The 22422-nt window shown below is 40.1% G+C and overlaps 1 protein-coding gene across 4 annotated transcripts in view; it reads right to left on the bottom strand.

Moving 5' to 3' along the window:
- The window catches only part of TLCD4 (TLC domain containing 4), a 90015-nt gene extending 76227 nt beyond the window's left edge, over positions 1–13788 (bottom strand). For 2 of the 4 annotated variants that reach the window (XM_007169552.3, XM_028163347.2), the window contains exon 1: positions 13664–13778. The gene's annotated coding sequence lies outside the window, so the exon portion shown is untranslated. Of the gene's footprint in view, positions 1–1901; positions 1967–13663 lie in introns of all 4 variants that reach the window. The other 2 variants (XM_057527021.1, XM_007169554.3) reach the window with 2 other exon arrangements.
- Positions 13789–22422: the final 8634 nt, after the last annotated feature.

Genomic DNA, 22422 nt, shown 5'->3' with positions numbered 1-22422 from the left:
CTCAGCTCCCAGCCCCGCCCGCCCCGGCGGGGAAGCAGACAAGCCTCTCGGGCTGGTGAGTGCTGCTCGGCGCCGAGCCTCTGTGCGGGAACCTCTCCGCTTTGCCCTCCGCACCCCTGGGGCTGCGCTCTCCTCCGTGGCTCCAAAGCTTCCCCCCTCCGCCACCCGCAGTCTCCGCCCGCGAAGGGGCTTCCTAGTGCGTGGAAACCTTTCCTCCTTCACAGCTCCCTCCCACTGGTGCAGGTGCCGTCCCTATTCTTTTGTCTCTGTTATTTCTTTTTTCTTTTGCTCTACCCAAGTACGGGGGGAGTTTCTTGCCTTTTTGGAGGTCGGACGTTTTCTGCCAGCGTTCAGTGGGTGTTCTGTAGGAGCAGTTCCACGTGTAGATGTATTTCTACTGTATCTGTGGGAAGGAAGGTGATCTCCGCGTCTTACTCTTCCGCCATCTTCTCCCTCCCTCTTTCTTTAAGTTCTATAGCACATTTTGTTAACAAGGCACATAGACCTTAACTGGATAACATTAGAGTGTTACTGTTTATCAACATATTAAAATTCATGCTTGCTCTTTTGAAATATGAAGAACCCATATATCATTATGATAAAAATCAGAACAAGTATGTTCCCTATCTTCATCTTATGAAAAAATTAAAAAAAAATAAAGTTGATAGTTAAATTATTCATAACTATAGTTAAATACAATTTTAAAATTTAGAAATATTCCTTAGTATAAACATCTCCTACCCTAGCCCCATCCTCTGCCAAATATATTCAGTTCCAAAAGAATCAAATTTTTGTAGTGATATAATTCAACTACTTCAATAGTCATGTGTTCATATGCACTAGTCACATGAACTATCTTAAAAGTAACTAAAAAGAAAAAACAAGAGCAATTTCCATGACAGTATTGTCTTAATATACAAACATATTATCTCCCTTATATGTCCCAATCAAACTGATCTCCTAACGTCATCATGACTATCATTCATGTGATAGTATTACTGTAATCAACCCACAATTTAAATCCTGTTCATCACTAACTGAAGTTCCTGTTTTAGGCACTCTGTATGAGAAGTTAGAAGCATCAAGAATGAGAGTTATGGGGGATTGGTTCAAGATGGTGGAGAAGAAGGACGTGCTCTCACTCCCTCTTGCAAGAGCACCGGAATCAAACTAACTGCTGAAAAATCATTGACAGGAAGACACTGGAACTCACCAAAAAAGATATCCCACATCCAAAGACAAAGGAGAAGCCACAGTGAGATGGTAGGAGGGGCGCAATCACAATAAAATCAAATCCCATAACTGCTGGGTGGGTGACTCACAAACTGGAGAACACTTATACAACAGAAGTACAACACTGGAGTGAAGGTTCTGAGCCCCACGTCAGGCTTCCCAACCTGGGGGTCCGGCAATGGGAGGAGGAATTCCTAGAGAATCAGACTTTGAAAGCTAGCAGGATTTGATTGCAGGACTTCAACAGGACTGGGGGAAACAGAGACTCCACTCTTGGAGGGCATACATAAAGTGGTGTGTGCATTGGGACCCAGGGGAAGGAGCAGTGACACCATAGGAGACTGAACCAGACCTACCTGCTAGTGATGGAGGCTCTCCTGCAGAGGCGGGGGGTGGCTGTGTCTCACCGTGAGGACAAGGACACTGGCAGCAGAAGTTCTGGGAAGTACTCCTTGGCGTGAGCCCTCCCAGAGTCCACCATTAGCCCCACCAAAGAGCCCGGGTAGGCTCCAGTGTTGGGTCGCCTCAGGCCAAACAACCAACAGAGAGGTAACCCAGCCCCACCCATCAGCAGAAAAGTGGATTAAAGTTTTACTGAGCTCTACCCACCAGAGCAACAGCCAGCTGTACCCACCACCAGTTCCTCCCATCAGGAAATTTGCACAAACCTCTTAGATAGCTTCATCCAGCAGAGGGCAGACAGCAGAAGCAAGAAGAACTACAATCCTGCAGCCTGTGGGACAAAGACCACATTCAGAAAAAGATAGAAAAGATGAAAAGGCAGAGGGCTATGTACCAGATGAAGGAACAAGATAAAACCCCAGAAAAACAGCTAAATGAAATGGAGATAGGCAACCTTCCAGAAAAAGAATTCAGAATAATGATAGTGAAGATGATCCAGGACCTCGGAAAAAGAATGGAGGCAAAGATGTAGAAGATGCAAGAAATGTTTAACAAAGACCTAGAAGAATTAAAGAACAAACAAACAGAGATGACCAATACAATAACTGAAATGAAAACTACACTAGAAGGAATCAAAAGCAGAATAACTGAGGCAGAAGAACGGATAAGTGACCTGGAAGACAGAATGGTGGAATTCACTGCTGCGGAACAGAATAAAGAAAAAAGAATGAAAAGAAATGAAGACAGCCTAAGAGACCTCTGGGACAACATTAAACGCAACAACATTCACATTATAGGGATCCCAGAAGGAGAAGAGAGAGAGAAAGGACCAGAGAAAATATTTGAAAAGATTATAGTCTAAAACTTCTGTAACATAAGAAAGGAAAGAGCTACCCAAGTCCAGGAAGCACAGAGAGTCCCATACAGGATAAACCCAAGGAGAAACATGCTGAGACACATAGTAATCAAATTGGCAAAAATTAAAGACAAAGATAAATTATTGAAAGCAGCAAGGGAAAAATGACAAATAAAATACAAGGGAACTCCCATAAGGTTAACAGCTGATTTTTCAGCAGAAACTCTACAAGCCAGAAGGGAGTGGCATGATATATTTAAAGTGATGAAAGGGAACAACCTACAACCAAGATTACTCTACCTGGCAAGGATCTCATTCAGATTTGATGGAGAAATCAAAAGCTTTACAGACAAGCAAAAGCTAAGAGAATTCAGCACCACCAAAACAGCTCTACAACAAATGCTAAAGGAACTTCTCTAAGTGGGAAACACAAGAGAAGAAAAGGACATACAAAAACAAATCCAAAACAATTAAGAAAATGGTAATAAGAACATACATATTGATAATTACCTTAAACGTGAATGGATTAAATGCTCCAACCAAAAGACACAGGCTCACTGAGTGGATACAAAAACAAGACCCATATATATGCTATCTACAAGAGACCCACTTTAGACCTAGGGACACATACAGACTGAAAGTGAGGGGTTGGAAAAACATATTCCATGCAAATGGAAATCAAAAGAAAGCTGGAGTAGCAATACTCATATCAGATAAAATAGACTTTAAAATAAAGAATGTTACAAGAGACAAGGAAGGACACTACATAATGATCAAGGGATCAATCCAAGAAGAAGATATAACAATTATAAATATATATGCACTCAACATAGGAGCACCTCAATACATAAGGCAACTGCTAACAGCTATAAGAGACAAAAACGACAGTAACACAATAATAGTGGGGGACTTTAACACCTCACTTACACCAACGGACAGATCATCCAAACAGAAAATTAATAAGGAAACAGAAGCTTTAAATGACACAATAGACCAGATAGATTTAATTGATATTTATAGAACATTCCATTCAAAAACAGCAGATTATACTTTCTTCTCAAGTGCACATGGAACATTCTCCAGGATAGATCACATCTTGGGTCACAAATCAAGCCTCAGTAAATTTAAGAAAATTGAAAGAATATCAAGCATCTTTTCTGACCACAATGTTATGAGATTAGAAATCAATTACAGGGAAAAAAACGTAAAAAACACAAACACATGTAGGCTAAACAATACGTTACTAAATAACCAAGAGATCAGTGAAGAAATCAAAGAGGAAATCTAAAAGTACCTAGAGACAAATGACAATGGAAACACGACGATCCAAAACCTATGGGATGCAGCAAAAGCAGTTCTAAGAGGGAAGTTTATAGCAATACAATCCTACCTCAAGAAACAACAAACATCTCAAATAAACAACCTAACCTTACACCTAAAGGAACTAGAGAAAGAAGAACAAACAAAACCCAAAGTTAGTAGAAGGAAAGAAATCATAAAGATCGGAGCGTAACTAAGTGAAATAGAAACCAAGAAGACAATAGCAAAGATCAATAAAACTAAAATCTGGTTCTTTGAGAAGATAAACAAAATTGATAAACCATTAGCCAGACGCATCAAGAAAAAGCAGGAGAGGACTCAAATCAATAAAATTAGAAATGAAAAAGGAGAAGTTACAACAGACACCGCAGAAACACAAAGCATACTAAGAGACTACTACAAGCAACTCTATGCCAATAAAATGGACAACCTGGAAGAAATGGACAAATTCTTAGAAAGGTATAACCTTCCAAGAACAAACCAGGAAGAAATAGAAAATATGAACAGACCAATCACAAGCAATGAAATTGAAACTGTGATGAAAAATCTTCCAACAAACAAAAGTCCAGGACCAGATGGCTTCACAGGTGAAGTCTATCAAACATTTAGAGAAGAGCTAACACCCATCCTTCTCAAACTCCTCCAAAAAATTGCAGAGGAAGGAACACTCCCAAACTCATTCTATGAGACCACCATCACCCTGATACCAAAACCAGACAAAGATACTACAGAAAAAGAAAATTACAGTCCAATATCACTGATGAATATAAATGCAAAAATGCTCAAGAAAATACTAGCACACTAAATCCAACAACACATTAAAAGGATCATACACCATGATCAAGTGGGATTTATCCCAGGGATGCAAGGATTCTTCAGTATACACAAATCAATCAATGTGATACACCATTTTAACAAATTTAGAAGAAAAACCATATTATCATCTCAATAGATGCAGAAAAAGCTTTTGACAAAATTCAACACCCATTTATGATAAAAACTCTCCAGAAAGTGGGCATAGAGGTAACCTACCTCAACATAATAAAGGCCATATACAACAAACGCACAGCAAACATCATTCTCAATGGTGAAAAACTGAAAGCATTTCCTCTAAGATCAGGAACAAGACAAGGATGTCCACTCTCACCACTGTTATTCAACATAGTTTTGGAAGTGTTAGCCACAGCAATCAGAGAAGACAAAGAAATAAAAGGAATCCAAATTGGAAAAGAAGAAGTAAAACTGTCACTGTTTGCAGATGACATGATAGTATACATAGAGAATCCTGAAGATGCCACCAGAAAACTACTAGAGTGAATCAATGAATTTGGTAAAGTTGCAGGATACAAAATTAATGCACAGAAATCTCTTGCATTCTTATATACTAGTGATGAAAAATCTGAAAGAGAAATTAAGGAAACACTCCCGTTTACCATTGCAACAAAAAGAATAAACTACCTAGGAATAAACCTACCTAGGGAGACAAAAGACCTGCATGCAGAAAACGATAAGACACTGATGAAAGAAATTAAAGATGATACAAACAGATGTAGAGTTATACCATACTCTTGGATTGGAAGAATCAATACTGTGAAAATGACTATACTACCCAAAGCAATCTACAGATTCAATGCAATCCCTAACAAATTACCAATGGCATTTTTTACAGAACTAGAACAAAAAATCTTAAAATTTGTATGGAGACACAAAAGACCCCGAATATCCAAAGCAGTCTTAAGGGGAAAAAATGGAGCTGGAGGAATCAGACTCTCTGACTTCAGACTATACTACAAAGCTACAGGAATCAAGACAATATGGTACTGGCACAAAACAGAAATATAGATCAATGAAACAGGATAGAAAGCCCAGAGATAAACTCACGCACCTATGGTCAACAAATCTATGACAAAGGAGGCAAGGATATACAGTGGAGGAAACACAGTCTCTTCAATAAGTGGTGCTGGAAAAACTGGACAGCTACATGTAAAAGAATGAAATTAGAACACTCCCTAACACCATACACAAAAATAAACCCAAAATGGATTAGAGACCTAAATGTAAGACCAGACACTATAAAACTCTTAGAGGAAAACATGGGAAGAACACTCTTCGACATAAATCACAGCAAGATCTTTTTTGATCCACCTCCTAGAGTAATGGAAATAAAAACAAAAATAAACAAATGGGACCTAATGAAACTTCAAAGCTTTTGCAAAGCAAAGGAAAATACAAACAAGATGAAAACAACCCTCAGAATGGGAGAAAATATTTGCAAACGAATCAATGGACACAGGATTAATCTCCAAAATATATAAGCAGCTCATGCAGCTCAATATTAAAAAAACAAACAACCCAATCCAAAAATGGGCAGAAGACCTAAATAGACATTTCTCCAAAGAAGACATACAGATGGCCAAGAAGCACATGAAAAGCTGCTCAACATCACTAATTATTAGAGAATGCAAATCAAAACTGTAATGAGATATCACCTCACACCAGTTAGAATGGGCATCATCGGAAAATCTACAAACAACAAATGCTGGAGAGGGTGTGGAGAAAAGGGAACCCTCTTGCACTGTTGGTGGGAATGTAAATTGATACAGCCACTATGGAGAACAGTATGGAGGTTCCTTAAAGAACTAAAAATAGAATTACCATATGACCCAGCAACCCCACTACTGGGCATATACCCAGAGAAAACCATAATTCAAAAAGACACATGCACCACAAAGTTCATTGCAGCACTATTTACAATAGCCAGGTCATGGAAGCAACCTAAATGCCCATCGACAGACAAATGGATAAAGAAGTTGTGGTACATATATACAATGGAATATTACTCAGCCATAAAAAGGAATGAAATTGGGTCATTTGTTGAGATGTGGCTGGATCTAGAGACTGTCATACAGAGTGAAGTAAGTCAGAAAGAGGAAAACAAATATCGTATATTAAGGCATATACGTGGAACCTAGAAAAATGGCACAGATGAACCAGTTTGCAGGGCAGAAATTGAGACATAGATATAGAGAACAAACGTATGGACACCACAGGGGGAAAGTAGCCGGGGGTGGGGGTGGTGGTGTGATGAATTGGGAAATTGGGATTGACATGTATACACTGATGTGTATAAAATTGATGACTAATAAGAACTTGCTGTATAAAAAAATAAGTAATAAAATTCAAAAATTCAAAAAAAAAATAAGATGTTGGGGGAAAAAAAAAGATGAGAATCAGAACTCTAAAGAAAATTTTTAAAAAAATAGAAAACTACTAGAGCTAATCAATGAATTTGGTAAAGTTGCAGGATACAAAATTAATAGACAGAAATCTCTTGCATTTCTATACACTAACAACAAAAGATCAGAAAGAGAAATTAAGGAAACAATCCCATTTACCACTGCATCAAAAGAATAAAATACCTAGGAATAAACCTACCTGAGGAGACAAAAGACCTGTGCTCTGAAAACTATAAAATGCTGATGAGAGAAATCGAAGATGAGACAAACAGATGGAAAGATATACCATGTTCTTGGACTGGAAGAATGAATATTGTCAAAATGACTGTACTACCCAAGGCAATCTACAGATTCAGTGCAATCCCTGTCAAATTACGAATGGCATTTTTCATAGAACTAGAAGAAAAAATTTTTTAATTTGTATGGAAACACAAAAGACCCCGAATAGCCAAAGCAATCCTGAGAAAGAAAAATGGAGCTGGAAGAATCAGGCTCCCTGATTTCAGACTATACCTCAAAGCAACAGTAATTAAAACAGTATGGTACTGGAACAAAAAGAGAAATATAGATCAATGTAACAGGATAGAAAGCTCAGAAATAAACCCACGCACCTATGATCAATTAACCTATGACAAAGGAGGAGAGAATATACAACAGAGAAAAGACAGTCTCTTTAATAAGTGGTGCTGGGAAAACTACACAGCTACATGTAAAAGAATGAAATTAGAACATTCTCTAACACCATACACAAAAATAAACTCAAAATGGATTAAAGACCTAAAGGTAAGACTGGATACTCTAAAACTCTCAGAGGAAAACATAGAAAGACCACTTATTTAGTTGAAAAACAACAGATTATCACCACTGATATCTAGGTCATGATTTCTTCAGTTATTGACAATGACTGCCTTTCTAGGATTCCAGTCTTCCCCAAAGCTGGGAAGACAGGAATGTTGTCTTACCCAGGTTACTACAGTAGTCTCCCTGGGATTAGCAAACATTTTCTTAAAGAACCAGATCATAAATATTTCAGGCTTTCTGGGCCAGATGGTCAGTTACTCAGCTCTGCACTTAAGGCCTGGAAGCAGCAGTAGACAATATGTAAATGAATGGATATGGCTGTGTTCCAATAAAACGTTTTTACAAACTCAGGTAGTGGGCTCTCTGTCCTGCTCCTTCTGTTCTCCATATTATAATCAGGGTATTCTTTCTAAATGTCACTCCTCTGCTTAAACACTTGAATGGCTTCCCATTGCCCTTAGTCCAGATTCCTTAGAAGAGTAGATTTTACCCCATTAGCCTCCTCTCCAGCAATTTCTAGCTCCTAACTCAATTTTTCAGCACAATTGAACAACTTTGAATTCCCCCCAAGTTCCTGGTTCTCTTCCATGAATTTGCATATGCTGTTCTTTTACTTGGAATATTCTTCTCTCCCTGCAGTCACACTCACCATGTCTCCCCCACACACCAGGTTAGTTGATGTCTACTCATCTGTTTTTCAAGTTTCACATTAAATGTAACTTCCTCCAGGAAGCTTTCCCTGATCCCTAAATTCTCACACAGTGCTGAGATTACTAGTTTAATCGTCTGAATCTCCTGTTAGTCCGAGGCTCTGTGAGGACAGGAAATTGGTCTGCCACTCATCGTTGCACTCCAAGGTACTCTATAAATAATTGCTGAATAAATGGGTTCTTGACTGTTGAGGAAGGAAAAGACAAGAACCAACCTAAAAATGGAGAGAACCCTCAAAGGCTAATTGGTGGAGAATATGCTAAGATTTGTTTGAACTGTTCCCTCTAATCCAAAATCTGCTCCTAGAGCATTTTCTGCTTTGCCATTATAGTTTGCAGAAAGGTTTAGGAAACATGTAATATGTCTTCCAGACTTTCTGATGCGGCAACCAAAGTCTTGAATGGTTTCACTTCTGCCTTGATCTCCAAACTTAATCTGTTCACCCTCTCTTTGGCTCCTAATCTCTTACATCATATCCTGCTTACAGTCTTGTATACGGTGTCACTTTATATTTGGTAATTCTCCTCTCAAAGTGATCTTGGCTTGCCTTTCTGACCAATACTCACATTTCAAATATCACGTGGTGGGTGTATTCTATATGCCAGGCTCACAGGACGTCTATAAGCCAGGCCTATAGGATGTAATCATTTAGTCCTTATTCAAGCCTCACAATAATGTTATAAGAGATTTCCTTTCCTTGGTCCCACTTTATAGTTGATGAAATTAAGACTTAAAGAGGTTAAGTAACTTGCCGAAGAAACAGAACAAATGGCAGAGCTGAGATGTAAGGGAAGAAAGTCTGATGCCAGAAATCACGTTTCTAACCTCATACTACTTTATAGTTTCTCTCAGACCATGTCTGTTATTTTTTGTTGTTGTTGTTGTTGTTCTTTTTACCTCTCTGAATTCCTGTACAACCCCAGAAGTCTTCTGCAGTCCTCCTGCAGGTTTCATCCTGAATCTCATGGGTAGTGTGTTAAATCCAAGGTGATCATAATAACTAACATTTATTGAGTACAGTCACTGTGTTCAGTGCTGTTCGTGTTACTCATTCAACTTTCACAGACCCTCATAAAAAAACACAAGGTTAGCTCTGTTTTGCAGATAAGGAAATAGAGGCACAAAAGGGTAAAATAATGTGTCCAAGGTCACACAATTAGAATGGGAGGACCTAGAATTTAAACCACAGTAGTCTGACTCCACAACACTTACTTCTGGGTAAGGAGAGAACACATAGGGAAGCAGATAGCGTAAAGAATTCTTCAAGCCTCATAGGATGAGGTTGAAAGTGTGGGCGAGTTTAATTGATTCAGGCTGTAATTATCCAGGATAAGAGATTATAAGGATGACTTAATTATTTATTGCTGCCCAAACAATCATCAAAGTTCATGGCTTAAAACAACAATTGTTTATTAGCTGACGGTTATGTGGGTTGACAATTTGGGATGAACTTGGTTGAGACGTTCTTCTGCTGGTTTTGTCTGGGCTCACTCACGTGGTGACGGTCAGCTGTGGCAGCCTGGCAAGGGCTTGATGCTCCAAAATGGTTTCTCTAGCAATCAAGGCCAGCTGCATGCGCATGCAACTTGTGCTTGGTTCACTGTTCTGCTATTGCTGTCTTAAAATTCTTAATAATTATGAAACAAGGGGCCCTACTGGGCCTTGCACATTATGTTGCCAGTCATGTTAGTGGTTGGTGCTGGATGTCATCTGGGCACCTTTCTCCACATAGCTTCTCATCCCCAAAGAGACTAGCCCAGGTTTCTTCACATTAATGACAGAAGCTTTCCAAGAGAGTGAGAGCAAAGCCTGCAAGGCCTCTTGAGGTCTAGGCTCATAATTCCCAAGTCATTACTTCTGCTGTATTTTATTGATCAAAGCAAGTCACAAGGCAAGCCCAGACACAAGGAGGTGGAGACCTAGAGTCCACTTCTTGATGAGAAGAACAAAAAGTCACAATGCAAAGGGGCATGTGTAGAGGGATGGGATGAGTTTGTGACCATTTATTGCAATCTATCACAGAGGAGGTACATGTTTAAGGAGAAATGAAATCATTTCAGTCTTGGACATGTGGCGATTAAGGTTTCTCCTGTGATAAATCTATGCAGAGGTGTTCAGTATTTGGATAATATAGGTCTAGAATACAAAAGAGAATCCTGGTGGGACATACAAATTTGAAAGTTGTCATTATGCAGGTGATAAGTTTCTGAATAAACAAATCACAACACCCAGGAAGACTGCATTAGTTCAGGTAAAGGTAAACAAAGAGATTCAGTCAATCCCTCAGACCACCCAGATATCTAAGTGCACCCTTCTTCCCATACATCTCAACCTCCCTCTCTAACAGAGACCATCTGTGGGCCTATTTATTTCCATAGCCAGCTCAAGGTCTACTACCTCCAGGGAAAGTACAGCTTTCTCTGTCTTGTCCAGATATGGCAACATATAGTCCAATGACATATAAACCAAAAAATAGTTACTTGATCCCTACTTTCAACCCAATATGCAATGGTGGATCAGGAATAGAATAAAAACTTCCATTTGAAAAAGGAAAGAATGGGAAACATATAGCAAGCAGTAATCCTTAATAGTTTTCTTTCCAGACAGAAATTTTTGCCCTGACCATGGAAGAAGTTCCCTGATGAACCCTTCTGGATGCCTTTTGTTATGCCTGAAGACCCCTGGGTTCACCCTCTGGGAGGTTCTTCCTTGTCCATCATTCACCAGGTTCAAGATTGAAGAGGATGTTGGAGACTATGCTGGCCTGGAGACTGTCTGAGGACACAAACAATGAATGGCTTTTGCAGGTCAGATTTATGGTTTCTTTAGTAATGCAATTTCCTCAAAATCTTAATAGGCTTTTGTACTATTCATCTCTAGTCTATGTGCCAGAAATGGTACCAAAGTTCTTTTCTGGATCTGGCTCTTAAACTAGCTTATTCTGAGGTTTCTATGCTCTACCCATTCCTCTTTCCATTGTTTTAACGGTGGCTAATTTGACATAATCTTACAAAATAAGTGAGGGTAATATCCTTAATCTGATCTTTGCTGGAAGGCTATATTTCTTTCTTTGTCTGAGGAATCTTAATGGGAGGGCTTTAAGAAAGTCTCTGAAAAACAGTCTTTTACCTCCTGTTTGGGCTACAGAAATAGTTGGATTTTCCAACCCTGTGAGGCCCCAATTTTCTATACACTTTATTTCCTTCCATTTTTGCTTGCAAACCCCTCATTTCTTATGTGAGCTCATTTCTTTCCAAAAAATCTTGCTAAGTTCAGTGAGGAGCAACCATCACACTTTTATATTCTGGTTCTCCCTAAATGCTTCCCCTAAAATTCAGCCATAGAAGGAACATGGTCAGGCTTCCAAGTTGAGTAGGAGAAACGTCTACAATATTTTGCAATGGTATTACAAGGATCATCAGTTTTCCAGCCTGCAAGATCTGTTTCCTCACTGCCAATTGTCTGACTGTTAAGGTAATGCTATATGTTTTAAGATTCTATTAGAAGTTCCCTATTTCCAGGTATCAATTTTTGTATTAGAGTAAATGCTATATTGCTGTAATAAAGAGACCCCAGAAATCAGTGACATAAAGAAAATGGAAGTTTCTTTCCTGTTCACATCATAGTTGGGCCTAGGCTGACAGGGCACTCTGTTCTATGAGGTCATTCAGGACCCAGATTCCTTCTATCTTGTTGTTCCATCCTCTCCTACCATGTCTTCCTCATCTTCATGGCTGCAGCCGGTCACAGACATGTCTATGAAGGAGACAGAAAGCAGTCCAAGGCAAGCCATCTTCTTCTAAAAGGGTAAGGCAAAAGTTGTACCCATCACGTCTAGCTATATTCCACTGGCAAGAACTTAACCACAAAATCATACCTAGCTGCAAAAGAGGATAAGAAATGTAATCTCCAGTTGAGTGAACATGTGACCAGAAAAAAGAGAATGGGGCTTCCCTGGTGGCGCAGTGGTTGAGAATCTGCCTGCCAATTCAGGGGACACGGGTTCGAGCCCTGGTCTGGGAAGATCCCACATGCCACAGAGCAACTGGGCCCGTGAGCCACAATTACTGAGCCTGCGCGTCTGGAGCCTGTGCTCTGCAACAAGAGAGGCCGCGATAGAAAGAGGCCCGTGCACCACAATGAAGGGTGGCCCCCGCTTGCTGCAACTAGAGAAAGCCCTCACACAGAAACAAAGACCCAACACAGCTATAAATAAATAAATAAATAAATAAATTTATTTAAAAAAAAAAAAAAAGAAGAGAATGGATTTTATTATGACAACAATTGACCTGGGAGAAAAGATAGCCAAGGTTAGGAAACCTCAGAAATAAAAAGCCAAAGTGGGGGAGGGAGGGATAAATAAGCATTTTGTTTCTTAGAAAGAAAATGATAGTCTGAAAAAGGAAGGAAGGAAAGGAAGGAAGGAAGGAAGGGAGGAAGGCAAAATCTAGTTGGTGGGTACCTGAGTTTCCATTTTATTATTTCCAGTTCTTTTCTGAATATATTTTTTAAATAAAAAGTTTTCTTAAAATTTATTTTAAGGGAATTAGACAGAGAAAAAAAGACCCTGGAAGAATATGAAGGTAGAACAATTGTGATATGAGGAGAATAGGAAGAAAATGGAGTAATGAAAGTCAACGGGAGAAAAATTTCAATTGCCTGAGAGAAGACAAGGAAAAACTAGAAAAGGAAATGTTCTTTGGATTTGAAAATCTAGCAGTTACTAGTGAATAATTATGGCAGAAGCTAGATTTCAGTGAATTAAGGAGTGAAAATGAACAAAGAAAAACATGACAGCAAGCATGGACTAGTCTTTAAGAACACTGACTTTTTAGGAAAGAAGAGATAAGATGGCAACTAGTTATAACTAGTTCCACTGGCATGTGGATGAGAACCAGCCTCCGGGAGTTGGGGTATTGGCTCCTAGAGACTAGGGTGGTCCACAGTTCTAGCTGCCCAGCATATACACAATGTGCGTTGTGAACAAGTACTAATTCAACCAAGCTCTCAGACACTCAGAAACTCTTTGGGTCAGTATATTATAGAGGTAACCAGTATGCATAGGACAGTGTTATTCTAGGGCAAGGCCTGTGTCAGTCCATACCTGACTTCTGTAGCGCTGGGAGGGCCATGCTTCGTCCATATGCTGAGAGGAGCCTACATATGCTTGGAGTTCACCGAAAACAGGCTGCCTGGCCACACGTTCAGGATGACTGCCTCTCAGCATCAGAAAAATAACTTTGCTCTGTGCACGCCAGAAGGCTTCAGTTCCACGAAATAGCCCAATTGCTTAAAAATAGACTGGGAGTGGAAAAACACTCTGGCAAAGGGATAAAAGGTGTGGTTAAAGTCTGGAGTGCCATTTTAATGTGGTTGGGCTGTGCCTGACTGGTAGTTTAAAGGAGTTATGCTGAGCCAGGCTGATTGAGGGAGGGTTTTATTGATTGTGCTTTTATTTTTTAATGGGAGAGACTTGAGCGTTATAGGCCAAGGGCAAAGATACAATGAGAGTCAGTAGTTAAAGATTCAGGAGAGAAGGCATAATTGGTGGAGGAAACTGACCATAAAGTTTTTGTTTAGTTCATAGCATCTTTTCAGAAAGGGAAATTTAGAGATTCTTTTAAATTTCTAAGTTAAGACACAGTTATTCCACAGTTCCCTAGGTAAACATTAATAAAGTATTACAAAGTGTTAAGACTTTCTCAGGTTCATTTAAGTTATCTTTTAACTTATTCCAAAACAAATATAACCAGCAAAGATCCCACTGGAGCACTGGTGTGGAGAAGGGAATCTTAAGTTTGGGAAATAGCTAAGTAATTTGAAATTTCTATCCAAAAACGGTTTTCCAGTAAATTGTCAAGCCTGTTTGTAACAAATTCAGAAGGGATTCACAATGAATAGGGCACCTAATATAGATGAAAGATGAACAGTATATTAAGTAAATCATGGAGACGCAGAGAAGAAACCAGGTTAAAGGGCCCAGCGAGAGCTACATATCCGCTGTTGTAAAGTATATTCGTATAATATTTACACAAAATTTCCGAGAGAAAATAACACTAAGCTTTAGGTGGCACATCTGTAAATTTCATTCTTCTTATCCCCTTCTTCTTAATGTAACATATTTTCTGCATTAATTACCTTCCCTAAGTAACATCACTATATTCCCTGAAGCCACTAGCTGGCCGCAGTACATCCATAGGACGTCAAATCAGAGCACCAGCAGTGTAGACTTAGCATGGTTAAGGCCTTAATTTCCTCATCTACAAAATGGGGATAATAATACTACTTAGGTTCATAGGACGGTTGTGAGAGGTAGTTGAGAAACTATATAAAAGCCTACTAAATGGTAGACTGCATGTTTGATTATGTACATAAATTTCTTTTTTTTTTTCATATACAGTTAAGGAATAATGTATAGTCAGATAAGAGTGAAGACATAATTTGTGTGTTTCTATCAAGGACAAAAAGCTCTATGGGAGCAGAAAAGAACTTGAGAAAAACAGAGAAAAAAGGGCAGATGTACGATGAAGAAGAAAAGACGGACTTGATGGAGGTGTTGGGCAGAGGCTTTGGCGGGGAGGGAGGGTTGGGATGAGGAGAAAATTAATTCAACAGATTTCAAAGACAAGCAGTGTTATGTGCAGAAATAGAATTGTTTATTTATAAGTCTAAAACTGAAAATATGGTAACTTTGAAAATTAAAGAAGCTACTTTTATTGTGTTTGTCATTAGTAAATGGTATAAGTTGGTATGATACCGTGATAGTTTGGGAATGTAGTTTTAAATAAGATTTTAATGTCTTCTTAAATTTGGAACTGATAAGGCATTTTGGGTGCACAAGGCTAGGGCAAGGGATTTATAAACATATCTGGAAAGGTTTATCTGAGATAAATGGACATAAAGTGAAAGAACAAAATTAGCATGTCTAGTAATTTCACTGTAAATTCATCTTAAACAAGGCTTGAATCAAGATATATATATATTTATATGTATATGTATATATTTATATAAACTATATGGAGGGAGAGAAAGAGAGAGAGGCATACATATGTTTATCTATCTACCTATCTATCTAATCTAGTATCCTTTTTTAATGTACTTGGAGAAAAAGCTAGAAAACAGAAGAGCAATTCTTGACTGGCATGTGAAAAAGCCACTTTTCAAAATCCTCTTTCTCCTATTTAGTTCTAATTTTATAAATGAAAAGTTGGGCATAGTAAATGATACTGTATTTCTATCTATATATAGCACAAAAGCTGGTGTAAATATACAATAAATACATTTAATGATACTGTAAGGAGCTTTTCTGAATCCTGACTACCAAGTCCTAGCTTTGTGACTCAGAGCAAATGATGTGATCTCTCTGTCATTTGCAAAATGGGGATCATCATAATGCCTACCACATGGGGGTGTTGTGAGCATTAGATAAGTTAAATCATGTTCTCAGGGCTTAGCATATAGTAAGCACACAGTAAAATGCCAGTTAAGGATTATATAATGGCCTTCAAGGGTTAGCATTCAAGGAGTCCTAGGAAGTGGCTTCATCCAGGAAAAGGTCGTGACTTAAATATATATAAAGTATATCTGACAAGGAAAAAAAAGTCTTGGATATAATTCAGATATTTGGGTTCTACTGGCACAATTTCTGTCACCCATCCTACCCAACCTTCCAGAAGATCTTTAATGTTAAAGCATACAACCATCAGTCCTGGTGGCCACAGTTCTGTCTCTGGCCCAGACTAAGAACTCCCTTCCAGCTTTATCCTACCTTATCATGGGCAAACATGATGCTGATCAAAGTCGGTCTCCCTGGCTCTTGCAGAAAAGCTTCATTTTTCTTTACCACCCTCATTAGGACTGAAGACTGTTGAACTCTGGTGGGAACAGCCTAGCTGCCAGGCTTCCTAGCAGCCCACCCTCCCAGGCAGCCCATGAGAGCGTGAGAAGGTGACTTTTCTTTAGGAGGCTCTGGTAAGAGGTACACAGTTCATATAGCCAGGATCACTGTTAAATCACTGCTTGGGTGTTAACTGTCAACTGCCTTACCACTGTCCCTGCCCCGACCCTGGGTGCAGCACATAACAGGTACTAGTAGAACTGAGCTGAGAGCCTGCCCTCACCCCTATTTACTTCAATCCCCAGAAGTCTCCCAGATGAGCCAGTATCATCCTGATTCTTGTCTCTGTAGTTACTTGTAAATCCCCAAATCTGGCCCAACTCGCATTCCTCACCACCTTTCAAACACTTTCACTGCACCTCTGGACCTCCTGATCTGTATCTGCAAACGTCCTCTATATCTTCAACTTCTTTCTGAATGTCTTCTCCACTTTGCTGCATAAGCTGAACCCTTGCTCTCCCACATTTCCTCAACATGTTTCTCAAATAGTGGCCATTTGATTCTCACACCCACACGGGAGGTGGGGAAAGTACCCCTCTTGACCCCTATCACTGCTTCCAAACCATTTGTAGCTTTCTCCTTCTTTCCAAAACTCCAGCTCCTTTGAAGTTCTGGTCATGCCGTTGTACCACCCTGTATCAGCATCCCCAACAGGATACAGATGGCACACGTGCATTAGGTTAATTTGAGGATGATCTAATAAAGGGACTGCAGCTGACCCTTGAACAACTGAGGGGTTAGAGGTGCCAACCTTCTGTGCAATGGAAAATCCTAGCATCATTTATAGTCGGCCTTGCATATCCATGGTTCCTCTTTATCTGTGGTTCCAGCCACAGTTCCTGCATCCACAGATTCAACCAACCACAGATCATGTAGTCCTGAAGTATTTACTATTGAAAAAACTTCACATATAAGCGGATGCCCAGAGTTCAACCTTGTGCGATTCAAGGGTCAACTGTATTTACAAAGGTGTGAATGAGGTAGGGAAGGCACAAGGGATCGTACAGTGACTCAGGGTTAGTAACAACGGAAATGTTACCACCCCTAGCCTGAGGGAACAAGGAAATGGCGCTCTGGGACCCAGAAGGAGAGAGATGTGTAGAGAAGGCCACATTGAAGAGCAGAAATCTTCAGTTCAGGGGCACAGCCTCTCTCCCTCCAATTTGCTGAGGATCCCCCTTGGCCAAACCCAACCAGAACCAGAGAGCAAGGAAACCTGTTGATTTAATCCAGGTTTGAGTTCCCATGGCACTGTGTGGGGTGGAGAAACGTGGATCTGGAAGGACAAATGGAACATATCTAGCTTATAATCAATGCTCTTTTTGGTTGCTGTCATCTTTCAACCTCTTACTCTTTCAAGACTTGAGTTCCGAGTTCATTTTCTTCCTCTCTACCCCTTAGTGACCCCCAATGATCTTTTTCATCCATTCCTATTGTCATACCCTAAATACTACCACCAGCAATAAGACAATATTTCCTTCAAGCATCCCACTCTCTGATCACCACCTCTTATATCTATAGTTCACTGACTCTAGTTTTTCATTGCAATTTTTCAACTTTCTTTAGGCCTCCAGTCCACTGGCCTTATACTCTTCCACGATTCATCCACTGTCCCACCTCCACTCCCCTGTCTTCACTTTCCACTATGTCAAGAGGAAATTCCATGGACCTCACTCCCTTGAAAAGAACCTTCTCTCTTATGTAGTCACCTGTCAAAAATCTAACTGTGGTTAAAGCCAACTGTCTGCCTTTTCCAGTGGGGGGGAAAGACATAAAATCACGCCCACTGGTTTCTCTCTGTATTTGTTATCACAAGCTACAGATGGGCATCTCAATCTGCCCAGAAATCCTAGGCTGATCCTGGTGAGTATGCCAATTACTCTTCAAGGTGATTATTTCATACCTTCTTTCTTCTTGAGCTTCTCATACTCTTCTGCACCCCCAGTCTCCACACCCTTATCTATTCACCGCCAATTCTACAAACCTCCCAGGACCTGCATCCATATCCCTGCCCTCCATTCTGTTACTGTGGAATAAGGGTCCCTCCTATCAAAGCCCAACTGCTCCCCTTGTGCTCAAGATTCCAACCCTTTTCATTTTTAAGATAAATGTGTTCCTGTCCTCACTCCTTTTCTCACCTAAATCAATTTTCCTTTATTGGATCATTTTTAACATCAAATAAATATGTCAGTTAACTCCCATCTTAAAAAAACATTCCCTTGATTACAAATTCTCTCATATTTCCCATCCAATTTTTCCATTCCCCTCCAAAGAAAAACTTGAAATGACTGTCTACAGACACTGCTTCTCTTCATCTCCCATTCTCTCCTCTGCCCATTTCTATCTGCCTTCCACAACCACCCTTCCATGGAAATGCTGCTCCTGTTTAGATCCCCAGTGACTAATTTGTTCCCAAGTCACCTAATGCCACCTATCAGCACCATATGACATAGCTAACTGCACTCCCATTCTTGAATCATTTTCCTCCTGTGGTTTTTGTGGACACCATTATCTCCTGATTCTCCTCCTATCTTCCTGGCTTCTTCTTCTCCACCTTCTTTGCTGGCCCAGTCTTCTTGACTAGACCTCTAAATATTAATGATCCCAGACTCTTCTCTATCCTAAGCTATCGAATACATTAGCCATTGGCTAATGCCAATGTATTTAAATTTAAAATAATTTAAATGAAATAAAATTAAAATTCAGTCCCTCCATAGCACTAGCCACATTTCAAGTGCTCAGCAGGCCATGTGTCTAGTGGACAACATGGACACAAAACATTTCCATCATTGCAGAAACTTCTGTCGGACAGGACTGACCTAAATTCCCTCCCCAGGTGATCTCACCCAGTCCCATGGCTTTAAATACCATCTACACGCTGAATTCTAAATTTATACCTCTAGCTCTAACCCACACTTCAGATTTATACATAAACTGCCTATTTGACACAACTACTTGGATGTTTAACAGGCTATTCAAACTAACAACCAAAACAGAACACTTCATTTTCATCATCTCCCCTTTCTCCGCTCACAAAAACTTGTTTCTCTTCCTGTCTGTCTAGTCTGAGCAAATGACACCATCCAGCCAGTTTTGAAGCCAAAAATCTAAGAGCCACTTTGATTCCCAATATCTAATCCATCAACGAGTCTTACTGACTCTATCCATAAAATATATCTCAAATCTACCCTCTTCTACCTCCCACTGTCATCTTCCTCGTGTAAGGTTTTTGTCTGGACTACTACTGTCATACAAGATCCCCTGCACCTAAATCTAGCATGTAGCAGGTGCTCATTAAATATGCTGACTAAATTAACAAGTACAATTCCATTCAATAGTGCAAAATAATCTTAATTTTAAAAATATTCATGAATAGTATTTGTCACAGAAACTTTAGAAAATAGATTTAAGAAGATAATAAAAATCACTTCCCAGGCAGACTTTACTTATGATTGATTATGGCTCAATACTATTATTCAGTTTATCAATTATTAATACATTTTCATGCTTTTCACACAGTATAATTTACCTCTGTGCAACTGTTAACTGCATTGTCAATGCAACTTACCTTCCCAAGAGAAATTTTAGTTGCTTCGTCCTGTTCAGTCCTGCCTTTTCTGATTAATCCAGTACATATTATTCACCTCTTAATTATATTCTGTGCCTGTCACAGCCCAGGACTCAGCTCACCCAGCAATTTGTGGGTGAATAAAACACTCCTGATTTATTGTGTTCAGGAGTTCCCAACTTTGTTCCTGTCTCCACCTGCCACCCAGCTCCTCCCTGCAGCCCTCAACTTCCTTGTCAGGAACACTGAACGGTTTGACCCTAGACTTAATTCAAAATAATCAACCAATAACTCCAAACAATGTCTGCTATTCCACCCTCTTTGATTCTCTGCATTTACTGGCAGCCACTAAAATGCTTGATCACACCCCATTCATTCCATCTACAACTAAGTGTGATCAAACTGATATTTCGTACAGACACAGGTAATGACAGTAGTGAGGGGATGGGTACTAGGGAATGCAGGGGTGTCTTTTGGGGCCTAGAGACTAACATTATTAATATGCCAAACATCCGCATTGCCTGTGTCAGTTTACAACACCAGCTCAGACGCATTACCTTCGCAGCAATCCAAACACTGTTATTTGCCTACCCAGCAATGATCTTTCCTCCACCCTCCTCCAACATCCTCCTCTCCAAGAGAAGGCCCCTTTTGTTCAGTACCCACCCTCCACCAAACTGCCAGATACCACAGGTGAGTTGTATGCCATCCTCCATCCTACCTCAGCCAGATTTGTGGTCTCATTCCTTTTATGAAGGGGCAAGTGATATTAATTTGGCCAAAAGGAGTGAAAGTCTGCTGTGGGAGGTTCTGGAAAAGGTTTCCTCACTCTTAAAAAAAAGACCCAAGGACAAGATAACCTCTTGAAATCTGGAGACTGCCCTGCCTGGATGTAAATTTCTGAGACAACTAATGTCTTCTTTTAAAAGCATGATGGCAGAGAGTCTTAGGCTGAAGCCATTGCTGGGAATGGCAGAGTGGGTAGATGAAATAAAACTACATCTTTTGTAATATTCTTAAGCTGTTTTTCATACTGTGCCAGAGGCCCTACCTCTGGACTTCCAACTACGTATTTGTAAGCCCAGGGGATTCTGATTCCATCAAAATTTGAGAAGCATTGACTTCTAAGCCCACAATTATAAAATTTCTCCACCACTTACTAACACCATGCAGGATCTTAGTTCCACGACCAGGGATGGAACCTGTGCCCCCTGCAGTGGAAGCGCAGAGTCCTAACCATTGGACTGCCAGGGAATTCCCCACTAGCTAACCTTAGGCAAATTATTTAACTTTTATAGAATCCTTTTCTTTACCTGTAAAGAGGGGAATAATATTCACCTTATGACCTTATTGTGAGGATATAGGGTTAAGAGGATTTGATAGAATACAGGAAGTATGTGAGGTCCATTAGCCAGAAAATGATGCTACAAAGTACCTAAATGTCTCCCAAACTTGCCTGCTGATAGAAATAGACACATTGGTTAGAGGAGCTGACCTCAGTCCTCTCCCCTGGAGATTCTGATTCAGGAGCTCCCTATTGTACTCTGAGAGGCTGCATTTTTTTTTTTAATAAATTTACTTATTTTATTTTATTTTTGGCTGCGTTGGGTCTTCGTTGCTGCATGCGGGCTTTCTTTAGTTGTGGCTAGCAGGGGCTACTCTTCATTGCAGTGCGCGGGCTTCTCATTGCAGTGGCTTCTCTTGTTGCGGAGCACGGGCTCTAGGCGCCCGGGCTTCAGTAGTTGTGGCACGTGGGCTCAGTAGTTGTGGCTCGCGGGCTTAGTTGCTCCACGGCATGCGGGATCTTACCGGACCAGGGCTCAAACCCATGTCCCCTGCATTGGCAGGCGGATTCTTAACCACTGCGCCACCAGGGAAGCCCAAGGCTGCATTTTAAAAGACACATTCTAAGATCTAAGCAAGTTTGAAAATCAAGGAAGTTTGAATTTGGCAAAGGAATACACGGCGTAAACTCCTATGCAGCAGCAGTTAGGGTTTCCAGTTTCTAAATCTACATCTGCCACTATTTCACTTGAGCAAGCTGTTTCACCTTTCTGGACTTGTTTACTCATCTGTATACTTGTCCTATCTAACCTACAGGTCCATTGGGGACTGAAGGCAAATTACACTTGGGGTGAAGGGGCTTCTCTAATCTCAGCCTTTTTATATTGCTACAATGTGGATTAAGTAAACATAAAAATAAGCAAAATTGGGATTGGAGGAGGTGTTGCCTTTGTGGTAAAATTAACTGAATAGGACGATTCTTTCTCTATGTCACTACCTTGAACCACTGAACTTCCACTGCTCTCAGGAACATGCCGTAACTTGAGGTGATCACCCTCAGCTAGCTACTCTGGTCACACTGAGATCTGTGAAAAAGACTAGAAAAATTAAAAAT

The sequence above is a fragment of the Balaenoptera acutorostrata genome, chromosome 1, assembly GCF_949987535.1.
Source record: "Balaenoptera acutorostrata chromosome 1, mBalAcu1.1, whole genome shotgun sequence".
NCBI lineage: Eukaryota > Metazoa > Chordata > Mammalia > Artiodactyla > Balaenopteridae > Balaenoptera > Balaenoptera acutorostrata.
Note: the sequence above shows the minus strand (reverse complement) of the source record. Positions and strands in the feature narration are given on the sequence as shown.